The sequence below is a fragment of the Vicugna pacos genome, chromosome 6 (genome assembly GCF_048564905.1).
Source record: "Vicugna pacos chromosome 6, VicPac4, whole genome shotgun sequence".
In the NCBI taxonomy this organism is placed as follows: Eukaryota; Metazoa; Chordata; class Mammalia; order Artiodactyla; family Camelidae; genus Vicugna; species Vicugna pacos.
Window position 1 is genome coordinate 37,160,332 of NC_132992.1, and position 8,109 is coordinate 37,168,440.

Below are 8,109 nucleotides of genomic sequence, written 5' to 3' on the forward strand. Positions count from 1 at the left end.
AAGCAAATATTCTAGAAATGGGCTGTAGAGGGATTTAATGGACTGAATATTTATGAAGAGCAATACTCCTTTGAAGAGGGTTGTGTGACTATCATGCGCCTTTAAAACGGGGGAGGGGGAGAGATTTGAGAGGGTGGACATGTCCAAGCATCCTAACTATTGCTAATGATGAAAGGATGTGACCAGTGTAGAAAAGGACATAATCCCATGCCAAGAGAGGAGTTGCAAGTATTATTTGCCCTATCATGTTTATTTTCTAAGTGCATATTTCAAAAACATATCCTTTCCGCTAGGCTCTCATCTGCAGTTATGGCTTCACAGACAGTAGTCAGCTTGTATTAAAGTGCAATCTAATGCTCCAGTCCAACTTTGAAAAGAAGACAATGGACAGGAAAAATAAACTGACAAGTCTTATCAATAAAATTCTCATTGGCAGTTGGAGAATTGGGAAGGAGGCTTCAAAACAGTGTAGCGGGAGGAAAGCAATACTCTTTAGGCGAGTTTTGGGAATATGCTAAGTAAAATGCTGTTCAGAAATTGGGATTAATCGAGCAGTTTAAATACAAATCTGCCGGAAATCGTGCTCTGTGAGAATGAAAATGAAGAAATTTATGCATATTCTAATTTTCCCTCTTTGGCTGCTATTTTGGAGGAAGAGACTTCTTTTGCTGATGGTGGGACTTTTTTGTTCTGCACAGGAAATGTGTAAATGAACACAAATGTGTGTGTTTTTTCCCTTTCCCTTTCTCTCCTCCATCCCTCCTCCCTCTTACAACAATCAGAAGTTTTAGGGTCCTCAGTTCTGCAGCCACCGGGTACCAGTGTTTCTCCCCATCCCCAGGATGATAGGGTGCAGGCAATACAGGGAGTGGACTTAGGGCTCCTCTGGGTCGCTAACCTTTGAAAATTAACCTAGAGTTTCCACTCCATCTTTGGACATTCAAAGAGAGTAGAGAGTAGGGAGGAGTTATACACTTAATGTGATGAAAAATCATCTCCAGAGCTATTTCCTCTCACACCCGAATTCTCAGTGACGACTAGGTTGGGGAAAGTTTAAAAGTGATGTTATAAACCATGTTGTGCAGATCCACTGACCATCAGCGCCCAGTCCAAACACTTTCCCTCTCGTGCCTTTGGGAACACACGGGGCTGGTGAAGTTTAATTCTATTAAGACCAGTAAGAAACCCTCTAGCTCTCCTAGTCTGATGTAAGTAAGTAGCCCAGTGCTGAGGACAAGTGAAGTGGAGCTCTATGGATGTTTTGTATCTTGTGGAATATGTAAGGGGCTCCGAAGACGGTCCAATGAAGGGTCTGGGGCGAAGGTAGGGGCGGGGGCGACTAGCTCCCTGGTGAGAGAGAGACTGAGAGAGGAAAAAGAGAGGCGCTCCCCTCGTCCGGCTCCTGCGTTTGCAGGCCAGGCGAGAGATTCACAATTAATTCGGGGCCAGGGGAAGACAAACTGAGCCAGACTCCGAGTTTCTATCTTCCTTTCTACACCCCAGATAAAAACCCTGCAGCCAACTTCATTCTTAACAATTTAATTTGAAAAGGGCCCTGAGGTGCCCCTCTGCCGCTCGCAGAGCGCCGCAAGGACCCCCAGGGCATCGGACGAGGCGGGAGCCGTCCTCTGCCAGGTCCGCCACCCGCTCCGCCGCTGCGGCCGGGGCCTTAGTGGAGGGCGGCCAGGACAAAGTCCCCGCTACGAGCCCCGTCCTCACACACATTTTCAGCGTCCCCGGAGGGCCTGCCTCTTACCTCCCCGTCCGCCGGGACCCCGCCCCGCCTCCCACTCCAGTCTTCCTCCCTCGGGAAGGGGCGCCGCGCGGCCGATGCCGGGCAGGGCCGCACCCCCACCCCGCCCGCGCGACTCGAGGCCGTGGCGTCGGTTCCCCTCCGCGTACCGGTATGGGGCGCAGATTCGCCCGCGAAAAAGCTGGGAGAGGAGCGCGGGCCCTCGCTGCAGACCTCACGTCAAGGTGACCGCCACATCTAGGAACCTCTTCGGAAAAGTTCCAAAATGCCTAGTTTGCAGAAAGTCTGCTATGGTGTGGTGGGGCCGGGTGGTCAGAGAACCCCCTGAGAAGCCTCGTAAGGTCTGGAGTCAAACGCTGCCCAGACCTATTTCTCCCGCGCACTCCAGGTCCCGCACTTCCGGTCCCCGTGGGGGCCCGGACCCTCCCCTCCCCCAGCACTTCCGGCCCGTGGGCTCCTGCCCTTCCGCCCAGTCAAGGGGCTGAGGGATATCACTGAGATCTCTCCCTAGCTGGTGGGAACTTTACCTGTCCCTTCATTTCTTGTCATTTTGACTCTCCTTTAATTTCTTCACTTCCTTACACGTGGGAGTGAGGGTGGGGAGTGGAGTGGAGGAAGGCCAGAAGGTGAGAAAAAAAGGCCATTGAAGAGAAAACTTTTTTTTTTTTTTGTCTTTTCAGATCCCCATTTCCCTGTGTGAATCCCTGCACAAACTCACGTCAGCAACTGAGATTTAGGCCTGTTTTCCAGCAGGGCTTAGGCCAGTGTCTGCACTTAGTAGGCATGCAATAAGTGTTGAATGAATTACTGAATTAATGATGCTGCTCTGCTAGGCACATAGTGCTTAGGGTTGGTAGATATCCTCAGAAATCGACTGGCTTTTGACTTTCGGTGTTTTGTTGAATTCAGTTGAGAGGGTGATAAATAAATGATTTTTACAGACATTTTGATTTTTTTTTTAGGGACTCCCCAAAACAGTGGGAGGAAATCTCTTGGAGTTATTGAAACTTCTTCATATGTATGAGGTAAATTGATGTGATTTTTTAGAATTTGGGGGTTTATCAGCCCTTCTGTAGTTTTTCCTATTTTGCTTTCTGTTTAAAATTTTACTTTCTGTGGAATACATCAAGCCCTTGAGAAGTTAATCTTTTGTAGCCAGTTTGAGGCAGAAACTGATTCCTCTTTTGCTTTCCTTCTATGTTATAGTCTAATCCTTGCCAATCTTGAATTCTTTTCTGTGTTATGTCCTGCGTATCATTCACCTGTTCTTGTTCTTTACAATAACATATATTTGTAAATGCTGTAAGAACGTTATATAACAGGAGAGAAATTTTACAGTTGGGAAGTTGTGAGGCTGGATTCAATTAGTCAGCACATCATAAATTCATATTCTACTGAGCACCAGTTTATAACCTATAGACTAGTCTCTAGGGCATTTACTGTCCCACTTTCACTGACTGTAAAATAGTGAAAATATATAATCAATAAGCTGATAACATGAAACCAATCTGAAAGGTTATAATTGTTAAGCAAGTTTAAAGTGTATTTATTAGCATCATTATTAAGAGGGATCAAGAGAGCTACAATAAGACCTGTTCTTATCCTCTGGGCACTTACAATCTAGTTGGGCATAAATAATGTAAATGTAAATTGATAGAAACCACTACTAAGCAATATTCAGTGTGTGGCATATTGAAAACACTCAGTAAACAATTGCCTCACAAATTAATTTGCAGTCAGGTCATTCTTTTAACAGAAATAAGATACTGATAAGAAATACAGGGAGGATTAATTAGGGAAACTTTCATGGAGAAAATGTATTTGTCCTTTATATGCAACATAGGAAGATTAGAATATGCAAGCTGTTTGTGTTCAAGGCGGTAAAGGAGGCATAAAAGAAGAATAAGAAAGATGTTTGATGAGATGGAGTTTGGTGGTAATTTGTAGAAAACTTTAAGACCATGCAGAGGAGTTTGTATTAGATAGTAGAGGTGAAAGAGACCTGTGGTGGCCCTGTAAGCAGAAGACAGCATGATTAAAATTGAGATTGAGATTTATATTTAAAATGATTCTAGCCAGCAACTGAGCATAGTGAAAATTGAGGGAGAAAGAGTAGGAGAAAAGATTTTGGTGCAGTTTTGAAATGGGATATTACTAGAGTGGCTAAAGACAGAGCCATCCTTAGGCTCTTTCTTCCCAGTTTTTATACAATGGGAATTACATTGAAATGATAAAATCAGTAATGAGCCTTGATTAGAGCAAGAGCCACAGTGCTAATGGAGTAAGTACTATAATTTTATTCTTCATTGTTGGTAGTGCTGGGGGATGTTAGGTATAGAATGATGTTAGGTATAGAACGAGATATCTTCATCACCAGTTAAGCTGAAGATATCTTTTTCATTTAGCATATTTACCTATTATTCAGTTGTAGTAGTTCTTGGGTGGGTGTGATTTTTGATACCCTCCCCTCTCCTCCACCAGGCACATTTGGCAATGTCTGGAGACATTTTTACTTGTAACAACTACGTGGCCACTACTGGCATCTAGTAAGTAGAGGGCAGGGATAGATATTACTAAACATCTTACAATTCACAGGAGAGCACCCTGCCCCACCACCCAACCAACAATGAATTATCCTATTCGGTCCAGAATTGTCAATAGTGCTGAAGCTGAGAAACCTTCAGTTGTGGGAATGAAGCATGAGCTCTAAGTCTGGAGAGCTCCACAACGAGTCCCAGAACCTAACTTCTATTACAGTAACAATTTCAATTGAAGAAATGCTCTATTTGTTTAGTGAGTCTAATGTACCTCTGAAAATGGCAGTGTCTCTGCTTGGCCCTGAGGCCTTAGGAATAGGAAAATCAGAAAGTACTTGCTTGGATTTGCTACTTTTTATAAAGTAGAGTTAGAAATCATCCTTAAGGATTTGTCATCTAAATGTTATTTATTAAATTAATAAAATGTGCCTTTGGAGTTGCTTAGCAACTTATGGAAAGCTTGCTTTTTAGAAGTTCATTTGTTTGTTTAAAAACTAGGGTAGGTTGCATATTATTAGCTACATTACATAAATCAACAAAGAAATGTACACTGAAAATGGAATAAGATGTTTCAACACATTTTCTGCTTTCTGTGTCTGGCAATTAGAACACTCTAATTGTCTGGTAGAATTGCATCAAGTATTTGACAAACATTATGTATGAAACTTGAACACAATATTGAGTATGTAAGAGAACCAAAGGGGAAAAATTCAGCAAGTTTGTCATAAAGCATGTGTTTATCTTAACCTTTCTTCTTCAAAAATCTTATCTACTAAGTACTTTTATCAGACACTAATTATACTCTTTCTGAAAAGAATTTCTCCAACACCCTTCAGTGCCTGCACCCTTTAATCATATCTCATTACATCTACCTAATCCATATCTTTTTTCACATTGCCAGGGCTCATTAACAGTTTTAAAAGCTAATCTTAATCTTGGACATTATTATTCCTTGTAATTGAGATGAAAATAATGCCAATAATATTTTATTTCTAAAATGTAATGGATCATTTAAAATTTGTTCTGAAGTCATTTCTTCTTTAAATATTAATGAGAAATTAACTTTCAAACATGCATTAAGCTAGCAGGAACAGTGAAATGTGTCTGAAAACCCTGAAGCACCTTTTTGAAGAAGTTATTTTTATAAGCTGTTTTAACAGTGGATCATCAGTCACTTTGAAGGGAAGTGATCCTTGATTAACAGTTGGCTGATATTGTGCTTCCACAGATCTGTGGTAATACAGGTGCTACCTGTGAAGCAGGACAGGTAATTCACAAAATCTGGGGGCCTTTTTTTACGGACTGAAAAATGTAAAAGCTTAAAAGGGCCTTCGTGTTTGTGTATTATCCCACTAAACTGTTGTAGACAAGACAAACCAAGTGTCCCACTCAAATAATGAACAGTAGGCACCATGTTTCCCATAAATTTAAAGAAAAGATTAAGTATGGCTATTACTTTATTCCTTTTGATTTCCCATTTTTAGAAAAGGAAATGGATCAAATATGCAGTTACATGACTCAAGTAGAGCTTCATGATGATGACTTTTTAGGACTTGAAAGTCAAATCCTGCCTCTCAGAATACAACTACATAGAGCTAATGTTACTCTCAGTGGAAACTTCCTCCACTATTACAATTGTGATGGTTTCTTGAAAGTAATCTTTAAGAGTCTTAGGAAAAGTTTAATGGCCCATTGATTTTTAATGCATATACTGTTTAGCGGTAGTGTTTAAAAAAAAAACAACAACACAGAAGTCATTGTCCAAAAAAACAGCTTTTGGACAAGCACCTCAAGCTTATGATTCAGTGGTAGTAAGGATGTAGTAAAACTTTAATTCTGCTGTGATTTTTTCCCCCTTTCATTAGTTCTGCCAGACAGTACAGTAATTCTCTCATATTTCAGGTGTTTAATTGGATATTTCTTTAAGTTTTTTCTTTAGAATATATATTTTTCCTTTTAGAATTTTGTGTTTCTTCTGATTTCTATTCATTAATATGGTTCAGCTTGTTGTTAACTATAGGAAACTGTTATGAAGCAGAATTAAATGAAACTTTATGATAGTTGATAAGTTTAGTCTGCTATGTCTTATCTTTATGCTGCAGCTAAAAATTGAATTGACGGAGGAGGGTATAGCTCAGGGGTAGAGTACATGTCTCACATTCAGGAGGTGCTGGGTTCAATCCCCAGTCCCTCCAGTAAAAATAAATAAATAAATCTAATTACTACCCCACCCAACCCCACCCCAAAAAAAGAACTGAGTAAGATAATTTGACTTTTAGGGTCTGTAACATAATTTTTTAAAAGTCACTCAACATTTTTTCTTTTAAATTCTTTTAATTTCCTTACTCGTCATTTTTGGGGAAGGTAACTTTGCATATGCTCAATGAAATGCAACAAGTTTTCACATGTATTCTTTTTTGCTTTACTGAAATAGCTTGAATATTCAGATCTTATCAATGTTTTAGAATGACACCACAGACAATGCTTACTTTAATGGAATTTCCCTCCTTTCATTATGAATTAAATTAGTTCTAATAACAAAAATAAAATTTAGCATACAATATACTATAATACCACGACAATTTTAAAAATTGCAAATATAGTATTAATAGTTTAAAATTGTTTTTGCTTTTGTAAGTTAATTTTTATTTTTGTCTATTTCTCTCTTATTAAGAAGTTTTGCCTCTTCCGTACTAATCATCTATTTTCTTGTCCTTTCCATGTTTCTATTTTCAGAGGCTTCTCATTGGCTGGTGCAATGCAAGTTGATGGCACGATTGTTCACTTAGAATCAAAGGATATCTATTTATTGGTGTGCTGTTATCAGTCAGAAGTTTCCAAATACAAGTTATCCAATTCAAAGGAAAGTATCTGGATTCAGGCAGAAAGGCGTCTGTGAATTGCCAAAGTGTGCATGATGCTTCAGCATTCTTTTTTAATTTTTGTTTCTGGAACACTCCTCTCCTCTGTATACTCCAACTACTAGATAGGTTCCTAGGTTCATCCAGATCTGTCCCACATCTGAATTTTTGGTCATTTTCCCACACTCTGGCTCCACAAATAAAGAAAAAATTATAATAAAGGAATAAAAATTGTTTGTTTCTGTCTGACTGAATCATTCCAGTTTGAAGCACCCTGGTGGGTTAATTAGCCTTGTTATTGCATTTACTATCTCCCACAGACTTGTTTGTGGAGAAGTCCTCCTCTTGGCACTTGCCTAGTTGGATGAGAGAACATTAGGACGGTGGCACTGGACTTCGCTCTTGAAATGCACGGGAGTGTGGCAGCATAAAGCTTGAACAAGCTTAGTTTTCATTCACAGGGTGCATCTGGCATAGCATCATCTGCCAGCATTGATTTATTCGGGGCCACACCTTCCAGAGCAAAAGTTCTAGCTTAGTATGGGGATTGGTACTATCATAAAGAAAAACATGGTGCCTGTTGTAGGAAGAGTTTGGAGAGTTCTACCCCAGCAATCAAGATGGTTAAGATGATTAACTGAATTTTGTGGATATACTGTTTCTACCGTAAGTGAAAGAAAAAGAGAAGAGCTGCTGTTATTCATCCTCACTCATTTCTCACAAATAGGCATGATTTTTCATAGAACATTATCTTTTAATTCTTGTCGCTGTTTTTTGTTCTTATAAATTATAATGAGAGAGGTATTAGCAAGAAATTTGAAATAAAGGACACAGGTGAGATTGCCTTTTGATTGTTAAATTTCCAGAACAACACAACCAGCACAAGGATGTGTATACAGTTTCCTTAAAAGAACAGATAAATTCCTGTGCAGCAGGGTTTGACATAAACTAATTGAAG

At 39.9% G+C, this 8,109-nt stretch overlaps 1 long non-coding RNA gene across 1 annotated transcript; it reads left to right on the plus strand.

Moving 5' to 3' along the window:
• The first annotated feature begins 2,211 nt into the window (after positions 1–2,211).
• LOC107033844 (uncharacterized) lies at positions 2,212–4,280 on the plus strand. The gene is made up of 3 exons (XR_012073932.1): positions 2,212–2,379; positions 2,716–2,778; positions 4,235–4,280. It is a non-coding gene; the product is annotated as an uncharacterized lncRNA (long non-coding RNA).
• The last annotated feature ends 3,829 nt before the right edge of the window (positions 4,281–8,109 follow it).